At 39.5% G+C, this 27,992-nt stretch overlaps 1 long non-coding RNA gene across 1 annotated transcript in view; it reads left to right on the top strand.

The window, feature by feature from the left end:
• Positions 1 to 6,186: 6,186 nt before the first annotated feature.
• LOC143693845 (uncharacterized) overlaps positions 6,187 to 27,992 on the top strand; it is a 221,991-nt gene continuing 200,185 nt past the window's right edge. The window contains exon 1 of the long non-coding RNA XR_013181827.1: positions 6,187 to 6,270. This is a non-coding gene — a long non-coding RNA (uncharacterized LOC143693845). The remainder of the gene's footprint in view (positions 6,271 to 27,992) is intronic.

Here is a 27,992-nt window from a genome sequence, read left to right as displayed (position 1 = left end):
GGTCATTTAAAAATCATAGCATTTCTTTTGACTGGTGCAGTGATCAGCTGGCATGCCTAATGCCATGTGATGCTGGCTTAAATCCAAACCACATACTCTCTCTGTAAGACATAGGGAAAGGCCTTTTCTTTTATTGCTCTATACACTTAGTTAAATGCTCTTGCTCTGCTTCTCAGCTGATGTAAATTGAAGTTTTGTTGAAGTCAACTTAGTGAATTAGTGAGCTCTGCCAACTCATAACTGCCCATGATTATGTTCCTAAAATATTTACCAAATAATTGCACCAGCTTTGAAATTCTAGATGTGGTTTGAATGCCAAACATCAAATGTAGTAGACCAGCTTATTTTCAGAGCAGTTCTTCTGATTTCTGAGGGTCTGGTTGAAGAGTGAAGTATTACTCTATGTGAATAAGATAATCCTGATTCAACTCCTAAGCTATTCGGATAAAAACATAAGTGCATGCCTGCAAGGAAAAAAACATATAAATTCTTGGCTATTGGGATTCCTTTATTGATGAACTCCTGCTTCATGCCACTGGTGGATTCCCATGTGCAAATGGAAATATCAGGTGATTAAACAGACTTTGTTATGGTGCAGCTCCACAAAACAAATTATGCTCCTGCAGTTGGATTCCTTAGAGGGTGATTCTTATCCTATTGAAAGTATTAGCTGTGTCTTTGAAACACTAATTTCTTCTGCAAACATGTCCAAATTATTGTTGCATGATGGATCCTCTGTATAGTATAATTTTATCACTTGTCCTCCCAGTGAATGCAAACTATAAAATGTTAAACTGATCGTAAAAAGCCCTTACTGATAAGGTTTGTTTTAATATTTATAGTTAAAAATATATTTTTGTTTATCAATCAATCTAATGAAAAATCAAACTTTATTAGATGGAATTAAAAAATCTACTAGAGTGTTTTAAGATAGAAAGATTCTAATAAACTACATTCGGATAGGTTTTTTCATACCAAAACAATCTAATACATACACATCAGTTTTTGGTTTTGTTTTTTTTTTTTGTTGTTCTCTGGCTTCTTGCTTTTAAGATCATTCCATCTATGAGTTTTTTTTGCTGGGCTTGGGGTCCAGATAGAATTTGCTTAGACTTTTTTATAACCCAGGGATGAGTGAAGCTTTGCTGCTTCTCAGTTTTTCCTAGGTGCTTCATTAGATTGTGACTTGTACAGATTTACAAAGGTGTATGTGTGACTTTCAACAGAGCATACAAACACACAAAGTCTATAATATTGATGAGACTGGAATGATTGAATAAGTGGAGGGAAGGGAAGTATATCTGGATGGCTCCCACATTAGACATCTGAATGACAACAAATACATGATGACAGCAGTAGGAAAAGAAAGTGGAGTGTGGGTGAGAAAAATCTGGAGGCAAAGATTAACTTTAAATGCACCAGTCTTTCAGACAGTGTATCTTCTGCAATATTTTCCCTCTTCTCTTCTTAGCCATGTGACAAAGATATAGAGAGTTGCCTTCATCTAATACTGAAATTTGTTAAAATAAGGATATCAGTGTCCTTAGATAAGGATATCTCTGTACCCCCTCCTCCATGTACTCCTCAGCACCATCCTCCCCCCACCCCCCTGCTCCCCTCCTGGTTTCAAAGCTTAATTCACTGTACAGTTTTTACCCAACACCTTTTCCAACCAAGCCTGGCTTCTGGAGGCAGATGAAAAGCAGCAGCACGCAGATACAAGCAAGCCTAATGGGCTTGCCAAAAAGTTGGTTGAAAATAACTAAGCTTTGAAGTTGAAGGCACTAGTGCTGGTATGATTTTGCAGCTCAGGCTCACAGCTAGTCTCACTCTTTGTAAATTCAAAGGCTACTAAAGAGACAGAGAAGGTTTCTGTGAAAAGTAAACATGGTGCAGATATACTGTCTAGTTGACCTATGGCCAAAGACAATCAATGTGTGGCTTTCTTTTTTCCTTTCAATTCCTTTATTTTCTAACAGCAGCAAAAGAAAGGGTTTCAGATATGCAAATATTTTAGTTCTATATATTCTTAGATTAATCAAGAAGGCCTTCTCTGATAGACATGAAAGATACATAATAATGAAATAGTAGCAATAAAAATGTTTGTCCTGTCATCTGTTTCAAATCTTAAATATATGAGAACGAACTGCTCTGAATAAATGTAATAAGCAAGGGGTTAACTTGGAGTTCTTGGGACTGAGGGATCCTGGAAAATGAGAACCTCAGTTACTTCAGTTACAGAATATAAACATTCACAAGGAGGTACAGGAACAAACAGGATTCTGTGTGCCAGTGATGGGTTGCTGTTCATTGTACTTCCAGAAATCCCTTTAAAATGCTGATAAGCTGTAGTCTGCTGCTATTGCTCATGGCATTGGCAGTGCTACACACCAATTACCTGTCAAAGGTATTTTCAAAGCAAATGTGCAGCTTCTTGATTTTCAGCTTTATTCCTCCTACAAGCCAGAAAAAGGAAAGTAATAACAGGGTATGTCTGAACCAAAGTGTGGCTTTTTTCAAATGAAGAAAGATCATATTTGTTATTTCTCACATTGAACAGAAAGTTTAACTGTGCCTGCTTGAAATGTTTAATCTGCAGCATTTGTACAGGGAGCCAAACGTTTAGAGCATTTGTTCAGCATCCCCCCCACTCCCAAGGAGACACTGGGGACCTGTGCCTCTCCCATCCAGCTGGGTGACAGTAGTATCCTTCATCTCCTCTTCACAACTTTAGAAATCTGACCATGGAGAAAAAAATCTTAGCCAAGACTGACAATGTAGTTAACATAAAATGATTATTTTTATTATTGAAGTCAGCCGAAGTCACATTTTTGGATACCATGGCATTCACCAAAAATGCTGTGCCTGGCTCTAACTATCCTGCAGCTGCCACAACTGTTGGTAGCATTTGGCTGTAGAGACAAAGGACCATTCACTTGCCTGTTGCTGTGATGCCCATTTATAATGACAACAGAAATTAGCCAAGAACAGACTGAGTGTTTAGGTACCACCAGCGTGTTCCTCTGGGTGCTTCAATGGGACAGGGAAAGACAACATCTCACAGCATTATGGGTGAACAGCCACTGACATGTGCTGGGTTTATTCCAGCCTCTGCAATGGTGACCATCTTCTGGAAAGAAGTGAAAGAAACAATGGTGGCCCAATATGCTCAGTTCTATTCAGGCTGGCCAGATAGAGGTGGAGTAACTTTGGTTCTCTACTTCCCTCCAGTTCTGCATGTGCAAAACAGCTAATCATAATCTTAAGGCATGTTATTGAGCCAGGAGGAGAACAAATTAGAATGTTGACATTAGGATCCTAAAGCTGAATTTTGTGTAAAATTTTCCTATATATGTAATTAATATGCCTCCTGGGGAAATGCAACTGGAATTTTCTACCTGGAAAACTCTGTTTAAGACACAAAGAGCTGTGATATGCTAATCTAGTTCAGGATTTAAAACTGAAATATAGATAAATTGATAATTATAGCTATATAAATAACACAGCTTTACTTGTGTGTGAATGTCCTAACTGGCATGTGAGATGCAGAGTACTGCCAATTTTTAATTTCCAGTAGAATCAGCTACAGCTACGATTCCTACTGTGAAAATTTGTGTGTTACTGAATATGTATTTTTAATGAACCCAGTAGTCATTCAGCCAACAAAAAATCAGAAGCTTAATCCTCTTGTTTGAGGTTTGTGAAGAACTAAGTTTGGCATCCTGCTTGTTATGTTAAAGGGAACAACTGAGAGTTTGGAAACATTTGTCTGTTTACCATATGACAACTTGGTGGTTTCTGCCTTTTAAGACAGATAATGTAGCAAAAGCCCCAATTCTAATACCAGACCAATCTGGCTGAATGTGCCTGGTCAAAGAGACTTTGAAGTGTTCAGTGCACCTTTGCTTAATGTGCTCAGCACAGCACAAAGTTACTGCTAAATGGCTGCACTTTGACTTGTTTCCAGACTTCTAGTAGTATATTTTGATATGAACCAGTCCTTGAAAAGGTCTGTAATAAAAATTTGGGGTAAATATATTGTCACATGCAAATTAGATGCCTCTTTTCATATGCCTAGTACCATGTTGGGATAGACAGTTTTGGAAATCCCAATAACTGTGCTTTGATTTGAGTACCTGAGTTTACATGTATTGCCTGAAAATTAAGGGAAAAAAAATCCAACATAGATACTGGGGAATTAATTTTTTAGCAGAAATACCTTGAATAAGTTCTGTTCTTAGCAGACTGCATGGATTTGCATTGTGCTGCCCTCTTAGGGAAGTCTGCCACATATGGTGGCTGTTATCTAGCTCAAAAATGGTCATTGATCTCTTTTCTTAGAGGCACACACCCCAGTATTCTTGAGGCTGTGACACCCAAGGCATGTATTATGTCTTCTGATGAGCTGAGGAGAAAGAAGTTCTGGGACTGGTGCACAGGCAGAGAATGAGAGTGTAACCTCAGGGGCTTCTCTATTTTGGAGGTTGGCAGCTGGATGTGAACTAGGTTCTAGAGCACCCAGCCTCTGTAGTCAGAGCTATTTTCTTGCCATGTCTAGCAACCTGGGACTGTTTCATCTCTTTTGCTGCTTGCTTGGGGTACTTTTCTCACAGGAGCTGCACCTGAACTGCCTCGCTGTGGCTTCATTTCTTTAAGGTTCAGTTTACCCTTAGACTACATTATATACTCCAGGGACCCCAATATTATATTGAACATTCAATTCTTCCTTCTGCTGCTGTTTTCTGTTTTGCCAGACCTTTTCACTTGTATTAGCATTATTTTGCCTTCTAACTGGGTATTTTTAGATGATTTTTTTTTGCCTCATTTGGACATTAATTGGATTTAGAGAGAGAAATGTTACAGCAAAACCATTTTATATTAGCTAGCTATTAATGAGGTTTCTTTGCTGAGTTAGTTACAAAATTTTTTATAAAGAGCCCAGACTACAGCAGGAGAAGGGAACAGAAGCCCAAATGACATATGTACAGGAATAAAGTGTCAGTGCCCCATAAAAAAGAAATACCTCCTGGAAACTAAAAGGGAAATCATGAAGCTTCAGAGTAAAGGAAATTGTACCAGATTTCCTGAAACATGGCATTTTGTCTATACTGCAGGAAGATGTGAAGTACTTTTTGACCTTAAAGTCTGTTTCTGAAGCAGCTGTATAACAATGTCATCATAAAGGGCCCTCTTCATTCACTGCTAATGACTTTCTTATCAAAATTGTGCAGTTTACAATCCAGAGGATGATTTTTGTAGTTGCTTGCACTCCTAACTGCTCTTGGGATCTAGGAATTGAGCTGCTTTTTGTGCCTTTTACATTACCACCAGTAATAAAAACCCTGCAATTCGACACAGCAAAATTCATTCCACTCTGGGAGCCCTTTGCAGTGCTAACTGAGGGAAAAGTCTTGGTTTTATCAGAAAGTTGATAGGACTCTGAGGCTTACAGGGTACTGATGTGCAAGAATGTGATACTTAGGAACTTTATTTTTTTTAACATATCTGCATTACCTGTATTTTCCTTCTGTTTATAATTTCTGCGTTGCTTATTTAAGATAACTGCATTCCTTGGACAGGAAAAAATTGATGTTGTCCTAACCAATAATTCTACAGCATCTGAATGAAGGAGAAGTCTTGTAGCAGAAGTCTTTACTTGGCTATTTTGTGCCAGCTGTTTCTACTTGGGAACTGTTGCATTTTTATGTATGAACCTGTGTCCTGGATTCAGGACATTACTTGTGTTTCAGCTTCTGAAAAGAAACTTGGGATGTAGTTATCATTTAAAAAAACATTCTGTGAATATACATCAAATGCATTTATTGAAATGTATATGTAAGGGCTCCTTTGGCAGGGAAGCCACTTAGCTTCATATGGAAACCACTTTCAACATAAGACCTCTGATGTTTCCTTGTCTGAGTACATATTCTAAGGACTTAAAGTTTGTATAGGAGATATATGGTTGGGAATAGACAGCACAGCTTGGCTCCAGGGAGTAAGGAGACACCCAGCCTGGCCTATATATTGCAATACCCACCTAGATCTAGAGAACATTTCTTCTGACAGAATGGAAGGACAAACAACTCCCAGTGCAAGAATGGAGCAGAGCTACCACAAGAATTATTATGACTGCAGCATTGTTGGGCAATACTGCTATGTAAGATGGCTTTCTTTTTGTTGTTTTTTAGGGGTCTTCCTGGCATCCCATAAATTTGTGCATCATCTTTATGATTCCCATGCTTCAGGAGACACTGTAGTCTTTCAGCAATGGTAAGCTTTGCTCTCTTCTTGCATTCTCACTATGTTATACCTGCTATAAACTGCCATTAGGGTGTCTGCAGTGACCTGCCTTATAAGCAGATAAAATGTATTTTGCAAACAAGGCTAATGACTTCAGCAGTTGAGGACTAATTGTTCCTAGCTTTCCTGTAAGTTGTCTGATAAACAGGAGTAGATAAAATGCTTTAGAATTACCCAAGGTACACAAATAAATACATTAATAATGTCCTCATATGCCCCACACATTTATTGGAAGAGCATTTTCTGATGGCTTTGGTAATCTTCTCATTTCATGATACAGAAATTGATATTACTAAATGTTTCTGTTGTTTGTGCAGTTATAAATCTCAACAAGATAAAAATTCTTGTATGTTGTCACTGGAAAATAATTCTCTTTTGCCTATCATGAACTATTTATGAAGTCTAAATGTAATGAAAGACATGAATATACATATTGTTATTGTTCTCTGGCCTTGCTCACAATATGTTTTTTGCTTTACAACACATCAGGAAGATAAAGACCATATATAAACACGATATATAAACACAAAGTGGTTTTTTATATATATGTAGTCATCGTGAAATTTGTCCAGTGGTAGATTGTAAAATTTAACAGTAAACAGTTCATTTTCTTACCTGAGCAAAACTAACATTTGATGTGTGTATGAGGAAAGATAATCTGAACTTTAGATAAAACTTCTGTTCCGTCTGCCAGTATTAAAGGTTTTCTCTATCACTGAAAGAAAATTCACTCTTTTTGAAAACAAAAAATGGATTTTACTGTGACTAAAACTATACTTTCTAGTTAAAGTGAGTACTTTAGAAATGTAATTTGGATCTGAAAGGTGTAGTAAGAATTTTTTTCTAAAGTCTCTCCCTCTGGTTTAATAGTGATACTGGCTGGATTTCTCTGTCCAGTTTCATTCATGTTTTCTGCTAATAGATGTATCTCCTGTCATAGGTTTATATTAACTGTTCTGCTGGCTGGTAAAGGTTGTGTTTGCTTTTACATACTGGGAGGTGATGGCCTGAAATGATGCCTTGGTGTAATGGGTACCCTACATTAGAGTCAAATACCAGAGGCAGTTTTAAGTGTCTGAACCATAAAGACCTTATTCTTCAGAATACTTGAGGAGTAGAGTTGGAAAAGATAATGTGATGCCTATATAACACCTGTCATTTTGAGGAATGTGAAAGTGCTTTAGAAACTAGTACAGGTCTTGACTTTGATTTACACTCTATGAAATGTAGTTTTCTCAGGGCAGGAATTTCGAGGGAAAAAATAACTGTTTATCAATGCACAGCATTGTTAGACAATGTTTGAGGAAATAATTAAGGTGCACATAATTAAATGTGTGTTGTACTGGCTCAAATCAATATGAATGAGACCATTTTTAATCAGCTTTTTTTGGCTGGTTGTCCTTTTTATAGTTCCATTGTGATTTTGCCATTTTGAAATGCTCCAGATGAAGTGAGGATAAACCAAACTAATTCCTGAAATGAAGTAATAAAGGACCTACTCACTATTTTGGGCCTGTCTCAACACCATAAAGCTTTGGAATATCCTGAGACCTATTGCCATAGTTGCACGTTTCTCAGTAAGGTTCAAGGAAGGTGACTGCATGCCCTGTGCCACACACATACGCAGTTGGACTGTGATGCTGTAGAGGCTTCTGTTCATCTCTGCTGCTCATCCCTACCCATCAGTAAACAAAAACTTACATGCTTTTATGCCACTGGTTGTTAAAATCTGCTGGAGCTGAGCTAAGCCATTCTCCCAGACTGTGACCTTGAGTGTGACAAGGACTTCTAACCCCTCTTAGACTCTGCTGTTTACTTGTTCTGTTTTTGACAACCAGGTAGAAAATTGCTCCATTGTACTGATGAAGAACGGATTGGTTTCAAATTACTCTGAAAGGAAGCCAACAGAACAGCTAACACCATGGGGCCAAGTTTTTAATGGCCTTCAGTCTGGCTCTTAAGTTTGTGTTCCCAGGTTTGCACTCTCAATCAATTGTAGAAAAAAGTAATTTCAGGCCCAATTAGATGTGACTTGCCATCTACCACGTTCAGAGAAAACTGAATATATTTATGATTGAAAGGACAGTAGGAAAAATAGACAGCCCTTGAACTTCCCCAAGTGCAATTGCTTTTACTGTTTTTTCACTCAGGTTGTGTGGTCTTTTCAAGTTACAAAAGCATTGCATGCTGGTTGCAGCACTCATCACTGCCTCTTTAATGATGAGAAGCATCAATATATAATTTAGTAATGGAGCTAACTTTGTCAGAGATTGAGTGTTCCAGAAACTTCCCTTTCTGACCATCCAGGAGTAACTCTGTTGGTCACTCTCTACAATCTGAGCTGTGACCGAAGCCCTTTCACTGCAACACAACCCACACTCACACAGTCAGACCAGGTTTCCTCACTGGCTTGACCCTAGGGTTCCCATAGCAGAGTCTCAGACATCAGGATCCTGTAAGTAATTTAATCATGGTGCAGCAACAGAATAGGCGCTTGAGCTGATGCCTCTGAGCAGGGACCCTGAACAAAGGAATCCCTGGGCTTTTGTACCCTCCCAGTCTAAGCATGGGGAAATCTGAGGGTCCTTGGCTCCTGCTGTGTCTCTGAGTGTCCGGGCCCTGGCTACACCACAGGTCCCTGTGCCTTTTGCTGTGCAAAGGTTGGTTCCAGTTCATGGCCTCTTCCTTGGGGCTGTCACCACTCAGAGCTCAGTCTGGAGCTGGCACTGCATCTGCTCACAGAGCTACCAGCACTGAGTGTATTCCCCAGGATGAGCATGTTTCTTCCTTCTCTGTGTCTGGAGTTATACCATGGATTGAAAACCAGGTGTCTCCAGGTAATCTGCCATTTACTTGAGCCAGGATTTCAATTCCAGAGAGTGCAGATGGGGAAAAATGTTGGATGTATCACAAAAAATGTGAGGTGTGTCACAAAAAATTCAGTACCAATTGTCAGAACAGCTCTTAGAATCCTGCTTCATTTTGCAGGATGCTTCAGGAGTGGGACCAGAGAACAACATGCCAGCGAGAGAAACTATTTGGTCCAGAGTGCGACTAGTTTAGTTTCAGGATTTTGTGATTCTCTGACAACAGCAAGATTAATTTTCTTGCCCTTTTCTGTGCATGTCAAGATCTTGCAGCTTCTTCCCCTAGAAGAAGAGAAAAAGACTGAGCACAGAAGGAATTGAAAACAGCATGATTTTCAATATAGTCTGTCACCTAAAATAATTTTCCTCCTGGGGATCAATACTGTCCTAATTAAGGTCATCTTAAGGACTGATGTTCTTGGCAAATTTCCTTTTATAAAGACAGCTTTCTTAAATGCACTTTTTCATGGATCTGTTTTTTCATGATTACCAGTACTGAATTTCTCACTTTCTACTATGAAAACAACTATGGAAACTTGTGCTTTCTGTTAGAATAAACATACAATTAAAACTAGTATACTCTACAAGTGATCAAGCTGAATCTTTCATATAGCAAAAAGTGCTTGGGAAGTTCTGGATCTATCTTCTTTTCTTACCTTGACACACAATTGCTTATAGTCAGTATCTCTTGTGAGGAAATGACATTTGCTCAACATCAGGAAAAGGAAGTTGCAGTCTGGTATTTTGCTGCTCCCCAGAAAATCATGTGAAAGTCATCCAGAAAAGCTTTCAGTGCATTGTACAGGAGTTGTTAAATTCATTTTGGAACAAGCAAGTTGGCTTCAAATCATGCTGTCTTGATGGCTGCTGTGAAAAGAAAGGCATGTCTGAAACCTTGAAAGTAGAAATCACATGCTTGGCTTTGTATTTCTACCCCTTGTCTGTGGAAAGGGACAAATGTACTTTGCATGGAGCAGCTATCTGCTCTCAGGGCAGTTGGCTGCCTTCTTAAACTGCAGCTTTCCAAAACAGGTTGATGCTAGTGGAGGAGACTGCTTTCTCCCTATCTTTCTCATAAAACTGCAGTCAGAGGCTGCCCTCAGGGAATCTGACCACCGTTTTCTTAAAAATGCACCTGAATCTTTAATAATGTGCGGCACAAGGCATTTAATTTGTGAGAAATGTTCTTTGATTTGTTTTTTGGTTTTCTTCTGTAAAAGTTTCTTAGGATTTATAACAAATCAGCAAGCAAACAAAAGCATTTCCTTTCTTAGAGAACCTTTTATTTTCCATTGGAGGAAATGTACCACCAACTTACTGTAAAATGAAGAAAAAGGATATAGAGAGTAAAGTTTACCTTTGACACCTTTCTTTATGCTGTTGGTTCCAAAGGGTGTGATCTAATGCATCCCTAATGTTCATAATGAGAGGTTTCTTGTCATGGTTTGACACTGGCACAATGCCAGTGCCCCCATGAAAATACCTTCTCCCTGGTTTCTGCTGTGAGATGTGACCAGGAATAAGCAAAGCAGGCTCCTACTTAGGGAAAAAAAGAAAACAAAACTTTATTAACTACACTACAACTACAAAGAAAAAGGAACACACATACACAGGGAAAATGAAAACTTCACAAATGCATTTCCTCCTCCCCCCACCAAATTTCCAGCTCAATACATTCGTTCCTCAAATCACCAACTCTCAGTCCTGCACCACCCTTCAAACAATCAATCCTCAGTTCATCAAGAGGAGAGGAGTCCTTCTTGTGCCATGGGCTTCCCCTGGAAACACAGCTGAAGCCTCGTGTGTTTCCGTGTCACTCGTGGCACCGCCCGGAGTACATCTGCCGTCGTGACTTCTTCCTTTTCATGTCCAGTGCTCTCACCACTGAACACGGACCAGAACTGCTTCTAGGGTTGTCTTTTAAGGATGCTCTGTCCCGATCCAAAAAAAGGCACAGTCTCTCCTTTGGGACACCTGTCCCCACAATCTCTCCTTTGGGACACCTGTCCCCCCCATATTTTTTCACCCCCTGGGGCCGAGGGGCATCAACACTGAACCCTCTTGGCTCTGAGGCCATTGCCTCCCCCTAGAATGCAGTCTCTGTATCACAAGGAACATGGGTCTGTCCATGGCTATACAAAAAGAGTCCAGCAAAAGCTACTCCATCATCTCTTCCCACTAGGATTCTTCTCTATTCTTCTACTATCTCTCGCTTGCCCAGACCTCTCTCACACTGGCCCATTTTCTTCCTCATCTTCCACTCTATCTTCTAGGAAAGGTCAATGTTCTGCAAAGTTCTCATTTTCCAAAAAGGGGTTAAAAGCTCCTACAAGTGGCCGGCTGAACCCCCCCTTCTTCTCCGTCCCAGCCGTGCTGCCGGCACAGGCCCATGTTTATCAAGCTTCAAGGTCACAGTCTCAGGCAGCAGCTCTTTCTCTCTCTCTCTCTCTCTGTGTCTCTCAGGGGGGGCACCCGATGGCTCCCGGTGTCTCTCTCTCTCTCTCTCTCTTCCACCCTTCCACCCCAGGGCTCAGGCCTACCTCTCTCGGCCACATGGCTTTCCCCTCCCCCTGCCCAGACAGCAGCTGGGCCGGGGGAGAGACCCGAACTCTTTCCCGCCGGAAACCCAAGAGCACCCTCCCAGGGGAGAGCCCTGCTTTTAACCCCGTGTTCTCAGAGGCGTGTCCATGTCTCAATGGCCAGGTTAAATGCCAATATTAAAGTCTGAATATCCATTGGCCAAAAACACAGCATCCCAAAAAACACATTTCCTGTCAAACCACCACATTTCTGTACCCTAATGTTCTATGTTTAAGGTCTTGCAGTCTCTCATGGTCATTATCTTAAAGCATACAAAACAAATGAGCTTCTTCTTTCATGGGGAGTGAGATGTTTTTGCACAAGACAATGATTGCTCTCACATTCCCCGTGCAAAGTCTTAAATACAGCATCAGGAAACACTTCAAGTAGCCTATAAACATCTCTGCATCCTGAGTTTGGCAGGAGCTTTTTTGGCAGAGGCTGCTAGTGGCCTTACATGGATCACTTCAGTCCTGAGCTGCTATCTGACAGATGTGCTGGAGGGAACAGCATCAGGCTGTTCATGCTCTTGGTCTCTGTGGTAGGCTTTCATCTTCCATATGTGTGATGGAACTCACAATCTCTTTAAATCAGAAGAGCCTAATAAATAAAGATGAAGTTCCTCCAGTCTCTGATTAGTTTACTATATAGAGGGAAGTAGAAAACAAGCATTTTTTGTGGTGATATTTAAGGTGTGAAAGAACAGTTCAAAGCAGGCTTACATAAATACAAAGTAGATAAAATTTGGAGCTCTGTGGAACTCTCATGGGAAGGAAAAGAAATACCCTTCCTCTTAAATATAGCTCCCTGAGGTTGCTTTTGGTCAGTCCTGCACTGCAGCTGTAAAGGATTCCAGCTTCCCAGCTCCAAGATGCAATTACTCACAGCTTAAGAGCCACACAGCACACAGGACTGAGCCATGTCCCCATATCCAGGACACATTAGGGGAATGCAGTTAACCCTGGTTTCCTAGACAAGTTAGAAACAATCCTGTAATTGTATCTGGGGACAGGCAGGTTGGACTGGAGCTCCCTGACCCAATTATAATTGTAGCTCTGACAAAGCTCAGCTCTCAAAGCAGGTTAATAAGCTAAAGGGACAGATTTATGTTATGTGCAGGGCATGAAAGTTTCTTTGAAGCTGTTCCACAGTGCTCTAACACGAAGTTCAACAGGCACTGTGCCAGTCTCTCTGCTGTATCCCATGTGAACTTTACATTGCTTTGCTTAGTAGTGACGTTCAGAATGCTTGATGTATTTTTCATCATTCTTACAGCCTTGTGGATTAATGTAAGTCATATAGTCCCTTTCTTTAGCAGAAAGGCTGCTTTTCCTAATTTTTTAAAAACCATTTACAAAATCCTTTACTTTTACCAGTGAAGCCTAAACTTTCTTTTGTCACAAATAAGTTCAGTTTTTCCTGTTTACTTATCTGTCTATTGCTTATTCCATTTTAATGGGGAATTGCTTCCCATGAGCAATTCCAATGAGTCAAAGCCAAATCTTTTGAAGATTACCATGTTAAAGGAGAGGATCTAGGACTAAAGTGTGGAATAGATCTGTCTGTAAAAGACTCAATCACTCCATCATAAGAAAACATTTGGGATCTGCTTCAGGAACATTTCTGTAAGTAGGCACATGTACACTTAATATTTTGCAGTTGAGGGGAGCAGGTGTTGAATTTTCAAATTACAGGGCTCTAATTGTTCCTTAAAAGCCCTATGTTTCCTTTAGTCTTCATCATGTGAAACTCCCAACTAGTCCTAGAATGGCACCTCAGGTTTCCTTAGGAGGAATTTGGGCTCCACTGATGTTAATCAAAAGTTTTGCCATTGTCTTCAGTGTAACAATTACACACCTGCAGCTCAGTAGCCTGACTTTATGTCCCATATTTTCATGCAAAGCTGTGTGGAGATGTTGATGTCACTTCAGTGAAACCATTTCTGGTTTCCAATTTTAAAAAGTGTTAAATTCTTTAATAATATGGATTTATTTGATGACCTTAATAATTTATACTCAGACAATTAAAAAAAGTGAAATGTGGGAAGACTGGAGACAGGTACTGGGTACTCAATGAAAATACTATGACTTGCACTAAAGATCTCCTAAGAACATGCTTAATTCCAGATGCTGTCATTGATACTGCACATTGCTAGTGAAAAATGAGGCCAAATGGGCCTAAAGGAAGAGGCTGGCATGGTAAGAGCACCCTAAGGCATGTTTTGAATGAAAACTTGGGACACTGAAGCCATGAAGTCATGAGTATGCTTATAGCTGGTCTAACTTATGGGCTGTATTTAAACTGATATAGCTAGCTTGTGTATCAATTACAATAAAAATATGGGCTTTAGGGGACTGCCAAAACCTCTGGATACACGGACCACTCATCTGTTGTTTGGGCTAATGCTCTGTAATTGCTATCTGAGCTAAGTAGGTTAAAGACAGATAGTATCTATGTAAGAGATCTCACTGTTTTGTGCAGATAGCTAAACCATCAAAAAATAACAGAGTGGTCTGGAAACAGCCCTGGAAAGTTATATAGAACTCAGGGTGGACTAACTTAAAGGACTAGGAAAAAAACCACGTGCCAGTTGAGAAAATAGAAAGCAGTGGGGGAAAAAAGCAACATCCCAGCACATAGCTGAAATCTTGCAGAGATCATGGTGTGCTAAGGTAAGGGACTAGGAAAAGAATACATGTTGGTTGAGAAAATGAAAAATAGTGGAGAAATAAAGTGTAACTAGCACATTACTGAAATCTTATAGAAAGGAATGAGGAAAAAGTAAAAAAGAGAACAAAAGAAAAAGAAGCAAAGATTGAAAAGAAGAATTGTTTCTACAAGAAACAAAACCCAGGAACTAAAAAATCCTGAAGTTATCAGAAATGTGCTATAAAACTATTATTGAAATGGAGGAAAGGGAATAGATGGCAGAAAGTGAGAAATATGGAAAGATCACACAGAATGAAAGAAAACAAGGAGATTTCCAGAACCTTGTGAATAGCATTTTCTTGTGAATGTGCTTTTCTGCAGGACCTCAATTTTGTAACCTATTTTCTGCCTCTGTTGCAGAAGGAGGCAAAGCTTAAGGACAGGAAAACAGGAAAGCATTCCATTGAAATCAAATCTAAATCCAGACACGAGCCTGGTTTTCAACTTACAGCCTAACTCTAAATCCCTTTAAAGTTTTCTTGTCACTTAATTGCACTACAAAGACTTGGCAGCTTCCTCACATCACAATTCTAAGCTGTCAAAGTAAGTAAAAGTAGATATAAAGCCCGTCTAGTGTCTGTCAACTTTTAGAAACCATTTTCTAGCTGCAATTATGTACCAAGCAATAAGTTTATTGTGTCAGGTCATAAGGCCCAACCTACAAATTCCGGTTCATCAAACTTAGTTGGGCCTTGCTTTATTAGGTGACCTTTCTGGAACAATAAAATCCATACCAATCCTACCTACCAGGTACTTTATCATACCTGGAACTGGAGTCTTTGATCTCAGGTTTTACATATTGCATGTTTGTTTGAACTGACATACAAAGAAGAAAGATAAAACAACTAAAAAGGTTCTCACTTCACTGTTAAGTGGTAGAAATGCTCTCAATTACATGCATAGGCAGTGGAAAACTTTATAACTGGGATAATTCCTAGGCACTTCTGGGGCATATATATAGCAACATGTAGCATTATGGTAGCCTCACCTCACCCTTCTGACAAGCTATTGTAACCACTGGGCCTCATGAAAAGAAATATTTTAAGGCCTCAGTTATCTCCTATGACAGTGCATGGAATATCATGGCCTATGTTACATTGTGGATGTAGTGCATCCCTGTATAACAACTACACAAAACCTCAAAGCTATTTTGTAGCATAAAATTGAAATTTTGTAGCATAAACAATGCTTAGATACTTTTCTGTTAATTAAGGAGGCAATATAAGAGCAGGGATTAAAAGAAGTAAAGTTTTTGTAGTTTTGGTAAAAATGGAATTAAGAGTCGGGCTGGTCACATCAATGCCACGTATCTAAAAAACGTGGATTTAAATAGAAGTGTTTAATCAATCATCCCTGCAATTAGTGAACAGCAGAGTGGACTGATTCAGGTTTCTCATACTTGCACTGTACCAACAGCACTCAACTGATTTTCATGACATTACTTCTGCTTTGGACTGCTGCTTATGGGACTTGCACTGTGACATTTACCCACACCTAACATAAAGTACACTTGCACCACAAACCAGTCAGTAGTCTTAAAAGCATATATTAGCAGTTTGCTGAGAATGGACAATTGTGAGCATGTGTGGTCATAAGGAGCACAGGCCTGATGGTTGCAGTGGGAAGAGAGCACAGTTCAGTTAGATTTCTAACTGAGTTATTTTTAAAGGGTAGTGTTTTGAACAGGGAGAAATGCAGTGCTGCAAATAAGAATTTATATATAAAATCTTAATGTTTTTGTAGAAATAGTGGTTTTCTTTCCTATGTGCTTTTGGACAGAAATATTTACAGGTATTTATATGGGTTGTGTGTTGCTATGGAAATGTCAGGGAGGGGTAAACAAAGAAGAACAATTCTGTTTATAAAGGAAACAGAAAATAGATGAGAGGAAGAAAATATAATTATCCCCATTTTACAGCTGAGAAATTTGAACACAACAAAGATAAAGAGCCCAATTCTTGTAGAAATCTATCAACCCTTTTAGGTTCACCTGTCATTTGGGCATTGTTCTGCCTGCAGGGTGCTCACTGAACACCAACAAATCATTATGCTCCCCTCACACTGTACCTTTTGCCTGCTTCTGCATTCAGATGCAACCTTTCATCATAGCTGTCAAAACTGTATTTTGTAAAAAGACCCAAGTCACCCCACCACCCCAGCTTCCAAAGAAATATTGGCAAGACCCAGTGATCAATAAGAGAGCTCAGAATAGAAATAAAAGAAACTGGCACTACCAGCAATGGGACACTGCTTTCTGTCCCACTGAATGTCACAGTGTGGATGTAGGTCCTCTATTCATAACATGTCACACTGACTTTGCAGTCTGATCATTTTCTTTTGTTTCAGAACTGATGTTGGAGGAAGTGGGTGGGTCTTTCAGTAGTCTGTTCAGTAAGCTCTGCAGTCTTGACAGTAAGTTTTGCACTCTCTGATTGTGGATGATGAGGGCCAGAAACATCCCCAAGTCACCAAGAAGAGGTTATAACTGAAAACAGGTTAAAATTTAAATATGCAAACAATCTCAGTGACTACAGCCTTCCCACACCTTCCTTCTGTTGGGCATTTCTGATCCTTGCACTCTGCAACTCATTGAGCATGAGTTCAGGCTGCTGTTCAGAGTCAGAAGAAGCTGGCTTAGAAACGGCAAAGAAATGCACCAGGAGAGGTGGAGGAGATACAGGAGAAAGTGACCAGCCCCAGTCAAGTACTTAAAGTACTTAAAGATAGTTTGATCCCACAGTTCTTTGTTAGAGCACGGAGCCTGAGAAATAAAATCCCACAAAAAACCATCTGTGTTAGAATCCAGTCCCAGTAGGTAAACAAGAAAATTTTTCCTCAAGATCAGAGTAAAAGGAACAGAAATTGTTCCTCAAGACCAGAGTAGAAGAGGACCTTCTGCACCTGCATTTTTTAGCTGCTTTGCCAGAGAGCCTGTATTGAGCCTGGGAGAGAGTTCAAACTGAGGAATTTATAATCTGATCCAGAATTTGGTACATGTATCTGTGGCTATAAAAACTGTAACTTTGGCATAAAAAAGCCATGCCATAACTGTGTCTGTATATCCTCCTCTGAACTTTTAGAGTATTAGCTCCTGGTGAAAAAGCTGGTGGGGAAAAACCACCTGACTGAGGATCTTGGACTTAGGCTGGAAAATGGGCTGCTTCTCTCTTTGGTCACAGAGTTGGGTGTCAAGAAATGTCTAGGAAGAAAGTCACTCTGACTCCTCAGATAATAGCCGATTTTTGCATGCATCTCACTTCCATCACACTTCCACACCTCCACAAGACAGTCAACCAGCATCTGATATTCTTGGATATCAACTCTGAACTCCATTATTCTCTAGATGTTGTATATTTCTTTCAAAATAAATCTTTTCTTTTTCTTGAGCTTCACTCTGTCTTGGCATGTCTTTCTGACTAGAGTTGTGTTCATCTTAGTTGAAAGATGGAATAGTCATCTAGTGAAAGGAATTGCCCAGAAAATGAAGCCAGGTATCATTTAAATAACCCAGACTGTGTCACAGATTCAGCCTGGACTGAGACCAAAAGAATACTTAGAGCCTTTTTCACCTGAAACTTGAGGCATGTGTGGCTTTTTACATTTTCAGTAAGGAGTGCATAATAGAAAAAAATGTCTCTGTTCATATGTGAAGTCTAGGAAGCTGGAGCTGGTAGAAGGTTTTTGCTTTTTCCCCAGAACTTGTTAGGTGACGTACTTCGCTAGTGTATGGGCTTGTCTCAGTGGCCTATCTTGCTTCACTTGTGGATAGAAATCCACAGTACTGTCATTTTCCCTGTTCCAGTTCTGTCCCCGCAAAAATCAGAAATCACCATTGCTTCCTTTCTAAGTCATAAAACTATCTATAGCCTTGCTTTGACTCATAGTTACCTACAACTTTTGACATCTGTTCCTATCCTTTGAGCCACTCCATGCTAATCTCATCTGCAAAAATCCTGCACTTGTTAGATCATGTCTCTCACTCTTTACTAATCTATATCAGCCAAGACAAGACCTGAAGGATTCAGTGCTGTCATCTGGTGCTCGAGGCTCTTTGTCTATCGTCTGCTTCAAGCTTCCGCTCCGTTTTGCTTCAGGAATGTTGGCTCTAACCTGGTAGGCTAGAGTAACAGTAATCATGTATAATGAAACTGAGGACTTCAAGAACAGCAGTGGAGGAATGTAAATATCTTGAAAGTAGGGGAAAGACCATGATAGGGCTTGAACACAAATCTGAATTGTGAAGGTTGTCAGAGTTTTATCAGCTGAGCATGTGTACAGGGTCATCTAAGAAGTGCAAGGAACATTAGACTGCTAAATGTAAATGACAACATAAAATAAATGCCAAATGTCTGACTATATGAGCATGCGGGCATGGAGGCAAAGAAAGTTTAGACGCCAGCACAAACTGAGATGTGTAACAGGGCTAAATCTCACTTGAGATGAAAAACCTGTAATGTCCCCAAGAACTGAATCTCTCTCATGAATTCTTTCATCTTCTACAGCTGCAGCCTAACCCTACTTCAGTCATCTTTAGACTGTAAGGCCTCTTAAGCCACTATAGCTGATAATTTCTAACAAATCCTAGTCTAAGACTGTTACTTTAAACAGCTTCTTATACGATACATTGTTCCAGTGTTGTCCTTGAAAAAAAAATATTTCAGCAATAGAGCATGTCTATCCAACAAGGTGTAGCCTGTTTAATTTTCTGATTGAGATTAAAAAAAACTGTCCTTGGAACTGTTGTAATGTTGCTGTCTTGGCTGTCTTAGATCCTGTCTGTTCTGTTGTGAGAGGCAGGAGCAAGCAGCTCAGGCTGCAGCAGGGTGGCTTCTGAGCTTGCTTGAGTGATGTGCAGGCAGCAGGTGTGCGTGTCTGCCTACACCTGAATAAACAGTCTAGCATCACTGAAAGAAAGGCTGTAAGGCTTTGAAGAATAAATCTTGAAAGCGGGTCTGAATCCTAATTCAAAATCTAATTTCCTCCCTGTGCAAAATTCAGATTCTTACCTCGAAATACTCCATAATACTGAAGTTAATTATGGGGGCTGCAGTTTACACGCTTGCTCTAAGACTACAGTCATTTAAAATCCAGTTGGAAAATTTCAGGACATTTATAATTATTTTCCAAACTCTTGTGTGTGTTATGCCTTCTGGTTATTTCAAGATAGAGAAAAAAAGAATGAAAAATAAAAAATGATGAATAATACCTTGAAAATAATTCTAAAATATTCTAGAATGTAAAAAAAAAAGCAACACAAAATAAATATTTTATTACATTTCATAGGCAATACAAACAACATGCTGGTCAGTACTTCAGCTACATACGGAGTTTTCCAGGTTCTGGCAATCACAGAATTTAAGAAGAAATATTGTTTTGTGATACTTTTTCCTTTTGACATTGTTGATAAAATACAGGGACTGGTCCAACATCACCAATTCACTAACATCACTAGGAACTGTAATATGAAACAACTGCTTGAACAACTAATGCTGCAATCACTATAGCAGATGATTGAAAATTGACTAATCTTGGAAGAGTACCTGTGTATGTGTTTCCACATCTGGATGGGGCAGTCAGAATGCAATAGAAGAGGGGAGATGGCTCATCTCAGATTTGTTGCAGGAAGAAGGTGTTCTAACTATGTTGTTTACTTTAGTTTTGAGCAAAACGGGGGATCTTGACAGTTAGGAATCTTTGATCTTTGGAGCTTATGAAAAATATCAGTAAATCAGTAAGAGCCACTAGACATATCAGGGCTAGTGACAGACATAGGTCTATCTGTAGGAATTTAAATGCTTTGTTTGCAGAAATGGTACACACTGCTTTGCACTATGACTAAACAAAGATGTGGCTTCTTTGGAAAAGTTTACCTGGGCTTAGTTCTACTTTCTGAGCGAAAACCCAGATAGAGTAGGAGTTTTTCTGCTAACTCTGGGTACCAAGGTCTGCTAAGGAGGATGGAGGGAGGAATTTTGGGTTTCTTCACACAGGAAAACTTGAGGATCAGATCTGCTATGCTTGTATTCAAAGGAAAAGAAGTCAGGTACAGGAATCTTTGACTTTAGAACTGAGGAAAACAAATAAAGGAGACAAAGTAAAATAAAGTAAAATAAAAAAAATTATATGGCCATGGCTGCTTACAGATAAAAAGCCTGCTTTTCATCCACCCCCTCCTCTTTGTTATTATTTATCTGTGACATAAAAGTAAAGACTGCCAGTTAAAGGAAGCATCTCTGTAAAAGCACGGGGAGTACAGATATGAGTATTTTCTTTTCTACAGCAAAGGAGAATGGAACCCAGTTCTAATATTAAAACAGAGAGCAAGGAAATAAATATTTTACTTAGATATTTGCTGAGAGGAGAGAAAAGGATCCTTTTTAGCATTAGCCCAGTTCAGGAAAATTGAAAGGTTAAATAAACATAAATTCCTGAGAGGTAACAGTGTGATATGGGTCTAGAGAGAGGATAGCAACATGAAGCTAGAGTATTCTCAGCAGTGCTGTTATAGAGCATTTGCTGTGCTAACATTACTTTATACTATAAATTGATGTATCTTTTGCTGTATTTTACTAGGCATTATAGTTTGTATTTTTTTTCCTCTGTGTTTTCCTATTGTATATTATAATAAGATACATAATTCTGCCACAACAAAAGCAGATGAAATAAAGCTTGACTGATTGATGCTGCTTGTATATTTTAGATTGTCATTTGAAATCAGCCTGAATTTCCAAGTTGACAGTAAATGAATATTGATACAAAACTATTCATGTAACACAAAGCTTTTTACTCTGTATTCTAAGTGTTTTCTTACTTGACTGGCTGGGTTTGAGATGTCTTTTAACATATCTAACTGGGAGAATAGGAGTAAACATATTTTTAGTTCTGAAAGTGGCATGATACAATGATTCTGATTGATTAAAAATAGAACAAGCACAAGAAAAAGTATTCTTTGGAAGTTAGATCTTTTTGCTGCTTCTGCTTTATGTCCTTTTGATATCCAATGCTACAAGCAAATTCTACCTGACTAGAGGAGACAGAAAGTTTCTGGAAAATAAATACTTCATTCTCTTTTGCATCTGAGAGAGAGAGGAGTGGATTCTACTGAGTTTTGAAAAGTGCCTGTGTCAGGGGGGGAACATAGATCGTTTCCTGTTAATAGCAACTGCCTGCTTAGGAACTCTGCTGCCTCTCTTCCTCTCTTGCCCTTGTAGAACCTTTCATCAGTTGAGTGCTGAATGAGTAAAATGGCTGAAATAAAAAGTACCCCATGTTGTACCAGATTTCCAGTTCTTAGAAAAAAAAGTGGACCAGAGATACAGATAATATTCTTTAAAAGCATACTGTCTAAAAGTCATTGCTAACACTGTTGTGCCCTCTATCAGTAACAGATCTATGAATAGAAAGATTGGCTATTCCTGAAAAGGGTTCAGTTACTTCTACAGCTGATATAGCTAAAACTAGCACACTTGTAACAGTTCTTCTTCATTTATGACTTGAATGAAATACATTTAATTTCTCCCTCCTAAATTAGAAATTCACTAAACAGTTTCAGGAAAATATTGCAGTATTTGAAAAGAAAAATGGCATAAGATGCTTTCAGGAAGAATAGGTGAAGATCCACAGAGCACTGCATCCACTTTTGTAGATCTTTTGAGCACTTCTAGGTTGCATATCTTGCTCATGTGTCAATTTTGTATCAGGTAGAGGCCCACCTAGGTGCTAATCTCACACCTTCTGCATAAAAACCAGACTTTATTGGGACACATGCCTGTGATACCTTTATAGACTGTATATGCCCATTAGACCCTCATATTTTGTTGGGCCAACAAAACATGTTATGCCCCAGTTGCTTATTTAAGCAGTTAAAGAGATAGAGAGAATTTGGACATGTTTTATCTTTCCAAAAATTATGATTTTGCTCAAGACCAAGAGGAATAGCAAGAGAGGCTCAATAATCCTACCCAGATGTTTCCTTAAAAATGACAGAAAGAGGGAAGAGTTCATAATTGATGAAATCACAGTCCAGAGGTCCAATAATTGAAGAAAATCTAGTTAATTTCTGGTACCTGAAAGGGGAGGACTGGGAGACTGTATTCTGATAATGGTGGCCATAATATGTCAGAAGGTGACCGATCTAGATTTTCTTGGTAAGCTTCTTTCATGGTTGGTAGCAAAGAGATTCCTAAATAAGTATTAAAATGAATACCCATACTTTGATTCTTAAAAGCTATTTGCAAATTATATTGAAAGATGGAAATACTAGATCTAAAGTACCACACTCGTCTCACACTAAAAAAAACCAAACAAAACCCAAAAAAGAAGAACCAGAAGAGGGTTGCAAATTTCCTTTAAGCATGATATGATATCAAATGCACGCTCGTCTAGTAAAATATTTTTATTGGAGAAAAGCAATCATTGGTAACTTTATAAATTTTAATGGGGCACTTACACACTGGTCAATAATGCTACATGTAATGATTTCTCTTTCACCAACACTTTAGTGTTGTCAGTTGACCTTTAATAGAGATTCAGTGATGTAAAACAGCTCTCTCATAGAATTCAAAGTAATGACACTGGCCTTCTAAAAACTCAAATGACACCCTCAAGTTCAACTAATTATAAATGATCCTGAATTATCTAGGATCATGTAAATATCAGAAGAGATTTTTTTTTTTGCCTACAAAAACCTTTGCTGTTTTCTGTGATTGGCAGTTTCCAACCACTACTGTCCTTTTTAATTATCCTCAGGTTTTCTTTTAGCAAAATGGAGTCAAGAGAACATTTGAAGTCTCAATAGTGTCCCCAATTGCCATGGAAGGAATAATAGACCTGAAAGTTAGATGCTATCAGGATAGAGATTTACAAACTCGATTTTTCACAATGAAGTGAAGAAGCTAATGTGATAATGTGAAGACTGATAAGTGTGGGAACAAGGATGTGGGCTGCATTTTAATGTTCCTTATCTCATTTACTGTGCTGCCTTAATGCTGCCAAGCTAAGTTCTTGACCAATTTACATATGGTTTATGTCTCATTGTAGGGAATGTTAAGCTGAAAAATTACCTCAGTATAGGATATCCCCCTCATGCAAGGTGGTCTCTATATGCCTAGACCCTGGAGTGAGCTCCAGTTCACATTAACAGAGAGTGAAGCTGCATTTTTGCAGCTCAGTTTATGCAAACATAGCTTGCTTTACGTATAATGATACACTTTTGAGTGGCCTGGAACTGGCTGAATGCTGGGTTGTTCTGTAGCATGTTCTCTCTTTCTTCTTAACTATTGCTTCATGATTTACCTTTTGAGGTACAAAAGAGGCCAGAACTGCACAGGACTGCCAATTGACAGGCAGCAGGCCCTGCTATGATAACTTGAGATATCTGCAGAAATTGTTAGAGAGCTGTAGAGATCTTCAGATACCATCTCCAGAATATGTGACAGTTTTACAATATTGCAACTGAGTGAATGACAGATACATGTCAGACTGCAGGGTTCTGCCCTGCATTTGCACTACATGGATTACTTCTTCCTCAGGATGTTAACTAAGACTTTGTTACATGGGAAAAATGGCTTTGAGAAAATAAAATTGTTTTACACATAGGTTAATGTCATGGTTTGACACTGGCACAATGCCAGTGCCCCCATGAGAATACTCTCTCCCTGGTTTCTGCTGTGAGATGTGACCAGGAATAAGCAAGGCAGGCTCCCACTTAGAAAAAAAAAATTATTAACTAAACTACAAGGGAAAGGGAAAAAAAGAAACACACAAGGAAAATGAAAACTTCATAAATACATCTCTTCCTCCTCCCCACCAAATTCCCAATACAATACATTCCCCAAATCATCGACTCCCAGTCCGACACCACCCTTCAGAATGCTCAATCCTCAGTTCATCAAGAGGAGAAGGAGTCCTTCTTGTGCCAATGGTGACCTCTTCCTTTCGTGTCCAGCGCTCTCACCACTGAACACGGACCAGAGCTGCTTCTAGGGTCGACTTTTAAGGATGCTTCGTCCCACTCCAAAAAGGCACAGTCTCAACTTTGGGACATCTGTCCCCCCCATATTTTTCACCCCCTGGGGCCGAGGGGTACCCACACTGAACCCTCTTGGTCCTGAGGCATTGCCTCCCCCTAGAATGCAGTCCCTGTATCACAAGGAAACATGGCTCTGTCCATGGCTACACAAAGAGTCCAGCAAAAGCTACTCCATCATCTCTTCAACCTGAATTCTTCTCTATTTCTCTCATGGCCCATTTCCTCTTATCTCATCTCCATCTCTCTTCTCATTCAGCTCCAGAAGGATTAGCGTTTGTAATGTTTCCATCATCCGAGAAACTCCCACAGCTGCCCAGCCAGGCACCTTCTTGCACCCCCTTCTCCTTCTCAGCTGACCACAATTAAATTTCAAGGTGGCTCCAGCACAGGCACAGGCTCTCTCTCTCTGTCTCTCCTGTGGGGAGGGGGTGGCTGCCCGATGCCTCTCAGTGCTCCTCCACCCTTCCATCCTGCAGGGCCCTTCCCCTCCCTTCTGTCCAGGGCCCGGCCTACCTCACCCGGCCCCATGGCTGCCCCTGGGCCTACCTCACCCGGCCCCATGGCTGCCCCTGGGCCTACCTCACCCGGCCCCATGGCTGCCCCTGGGCCTACCTCACCCGGCCCCATGGCTGCCCCTGGGCCTACCTCACCGGGCCCCATGGCTGCCCCTGGGCCTACCTCACCCGGCCCCATGGCTGCCCCTGGGCCTACCTCACCCGGCCGCATGGCTGCCCCTGCCCCGCCCAGCCCGCAGCCAGGCAGGGCAGCTCTGAACCTTTCACTGGCTGGAACCCAAGAGAGCCTCCCAGGGGAGAGCCCTGCTTTAACCCCGTGTGCTCAGGGGCGGATCCAATGTCCCAATGGCCACATTAGGTGCCAATATTAAAATCTGAGCACCCATTGGCCTGACCACAGCATCCCAGAAAACATATTTCCCATCAAACCACCACAGTTAAGGCAATGTTTTTACCATCTGTGATCCATTTAATTATAGAAGCTACATTAGAAAGAAGAAGCAGATGAATAGAGGGAATAGTTGTCCTTGTGTCCACACAGTCTGTGTCACTCCGGAGTAGCTCTTGTCTGAATCAGTAGACTGAGCCTCTTCAGCAGGAGAGATGCTTTGCTTCTAATCACTTTCTGCTTTATCTTCATCATGGAGAAATTCGATCTGGAAGGATTCTATGATCCCACAAGTATGACAAGTTGGAGTTTGTGGAGAGAGTTGCTTCTAAATTACTGATTACTGATTACTGTGCATCTGAGATCATAAGAAAAGTAGTTATGATTCCATTAAGTTCTTGAATAATTACAGGACACTTGAATTAAAATCTAAGTCAAAATATCTGTGGACATTGAGTTAATAATAAATGCTGTTCATTTTGACAGAATAAAAACTATGAAATGATTTTTTTAAAGATGCAAGGACTTAGGGGATTGAACCAAGTGTTTTTTCAATAAAATGTTTACTAGCTACAATTCTGCATATATTTTACTTAACAACCAAATGTGAGGAGAGTACATGGCCTGTTGAATGAGTGTATACACTATATTATGAGAAAAATTTTTGCAAATTAAACTTTCAGTTTTCTTCTTTAAAGGAAAAAAATATTTTCTTAACTTCAGGATAAAGAATATTTCTCAACTTGATATCATAATATTGTGATCATTATTATGCATGTTTTGTAAATACTGCTTTTGCTACAGCACACACTTCTAAAGGAATACTTGTCCTCAGAGTTGTGGTGACAACTCTGATTAATCGTAAAGTTTTTTCCACGTGTGGTGGGGAAATTATGTGGCTTTCTGACTTAAGTCCCTAATCAGAACTATCACTTTCTCTCCACTTTAGGCACATTTAATTTCATATTGGAAAAAAATGAACATTTCTCCTCTCTCTATCTCCTATCTGCTAACTGATGGAAGGTTGGTGATTCTTCTTATTTTAAAAAATGTCTTCACTCAAACTGCTAGGCATGTGAAGTTTGTGCCAGAAGGACCAGGAATATACCTCTGAGGTTATAAGGGACTGTCAGCAGAACCTACATTGCTATATAAATTAGCAAGTTTCAGTGGCACCAGTCAAGTTAGGCCAATGTGCTTCAACTGAGCATCCACGATGGAAAAAACATTGTGTGCTTTGTACTGGGGTTATCTGATGTGAAATTTTTGTTGCACTCTGACTTTTTTGCCAATAGTAACACACGATCCCGTTGAAATCTTTTGCAACAGTGAGTTTTTAGAAGGTTTATAGGGGAACCATTCTAAATTATTAGATTGGTTTGCCCCGTAGTGAGTTTGCATATGATGAAAAGAAAGCTCAGAATATTCTGGATTTTTTTAATAGTGGAATGAATAAAAAGAATGTATAGAAATGAAGATTTTTATAAAAGCAGAGGTTATAACACCAGCTAACAGCTGTAAACAAATATGAAGCACTTTTTGCTAGAAATTTTTTAACTTTTTACAGGAACACAATATTACAGAGCATAAAACTGCTGTGAATTTACATTGGCTTTTGCTATCTTTGAAGAATAATATTACATACGAGCTGAGACAAAGAGCTAGTGGCTGTTGTATTTTTATATACTTATTACACTTTTGGTTTGATGAAGAGTTATTGATATCATACATCCCAGTATTCTATAGAGAGTTTAAATGGTTTTGCTCAGAAACCACAGGATCCTATAATAGTAAGTCTGTTTGGTTCTAAAGGAAGAATTTTCTTTCTACTGGGTCATGGTTAGTGAATGAAAATATGTTAGGGTTGTGCTGCAAGAAAGAGATCAAATTGCTCAACACAATTTCTTTCAAGATTCTACTTAGACGTTGTATGCTTTATATAGACATTTTCTGTTGATTTGGGAAAGAAACTGATACTCTGCAAACCTTTACTGGACCTGTGTTTGTGTGCCAAAAATGGCTTACTTGGATTTATCTTTTACTGGTGTTTCTAATGCTAACTTCCATCCTGCTATCATAGCCAGCTTTCCGCTTTGGAGACATGTTACTCAATTAGATGATAAATTCCTCAAAGCTGTGAAACTAATCCCTGCCAGAGGACAGTGAGCTGCAATTTTCATCGTCCTTCAGAAAGTATTACTGCCAGCATTTCAGTTCCCCCATTGTTTATTATTACAACAATACTCGTCTATTTACAGACAGGCTGGATACAAATGCTGTGGCTTGGCCAGCCTTCCAAAGTGGTTTCTGACTTCGACACATCACTGGAAACCCAGGGAAAGGATTAGGCCTCTTAAATGCTTCCCTGTTGTATTTTGACTGGACTGAAGTAAAGGATTTGTGAAGTATCTGAATGTTGCTGATAGAAATGGCCTCCTTCTAGTTTGTTACTCATTTAGCCACAGTTTAAATTATTTCATTTTGGAATAATTGGTTATGTGTTTCCTGGGTGATTTGTCTAACAAATTCTAATATTTTTTTTTAATAAAATTGATCTCCTCTAGAAGAAATAGTCTTTCCACTTAATATAATGGAAAAAAAAA

Source organism: Agelaius phoeniceus, chromosome 4 (assembly GCF_051311805.1).
Source record: "Agelaius phoeniceus isolate bAgePho1 chromosome 4, bAgePho1.hap1, whole genome shotgun sequence".
Taxonomy (NCBI): domain Eukaryota; kingdom Metazoa; phylum Chordata; class Aves; order Passeriformes; family Icteridae; genus Agelaius; species Agelaius phoeniceus.
This window is presented reverse-complemented; position numbering and strand designations above follow the sequence as displayed.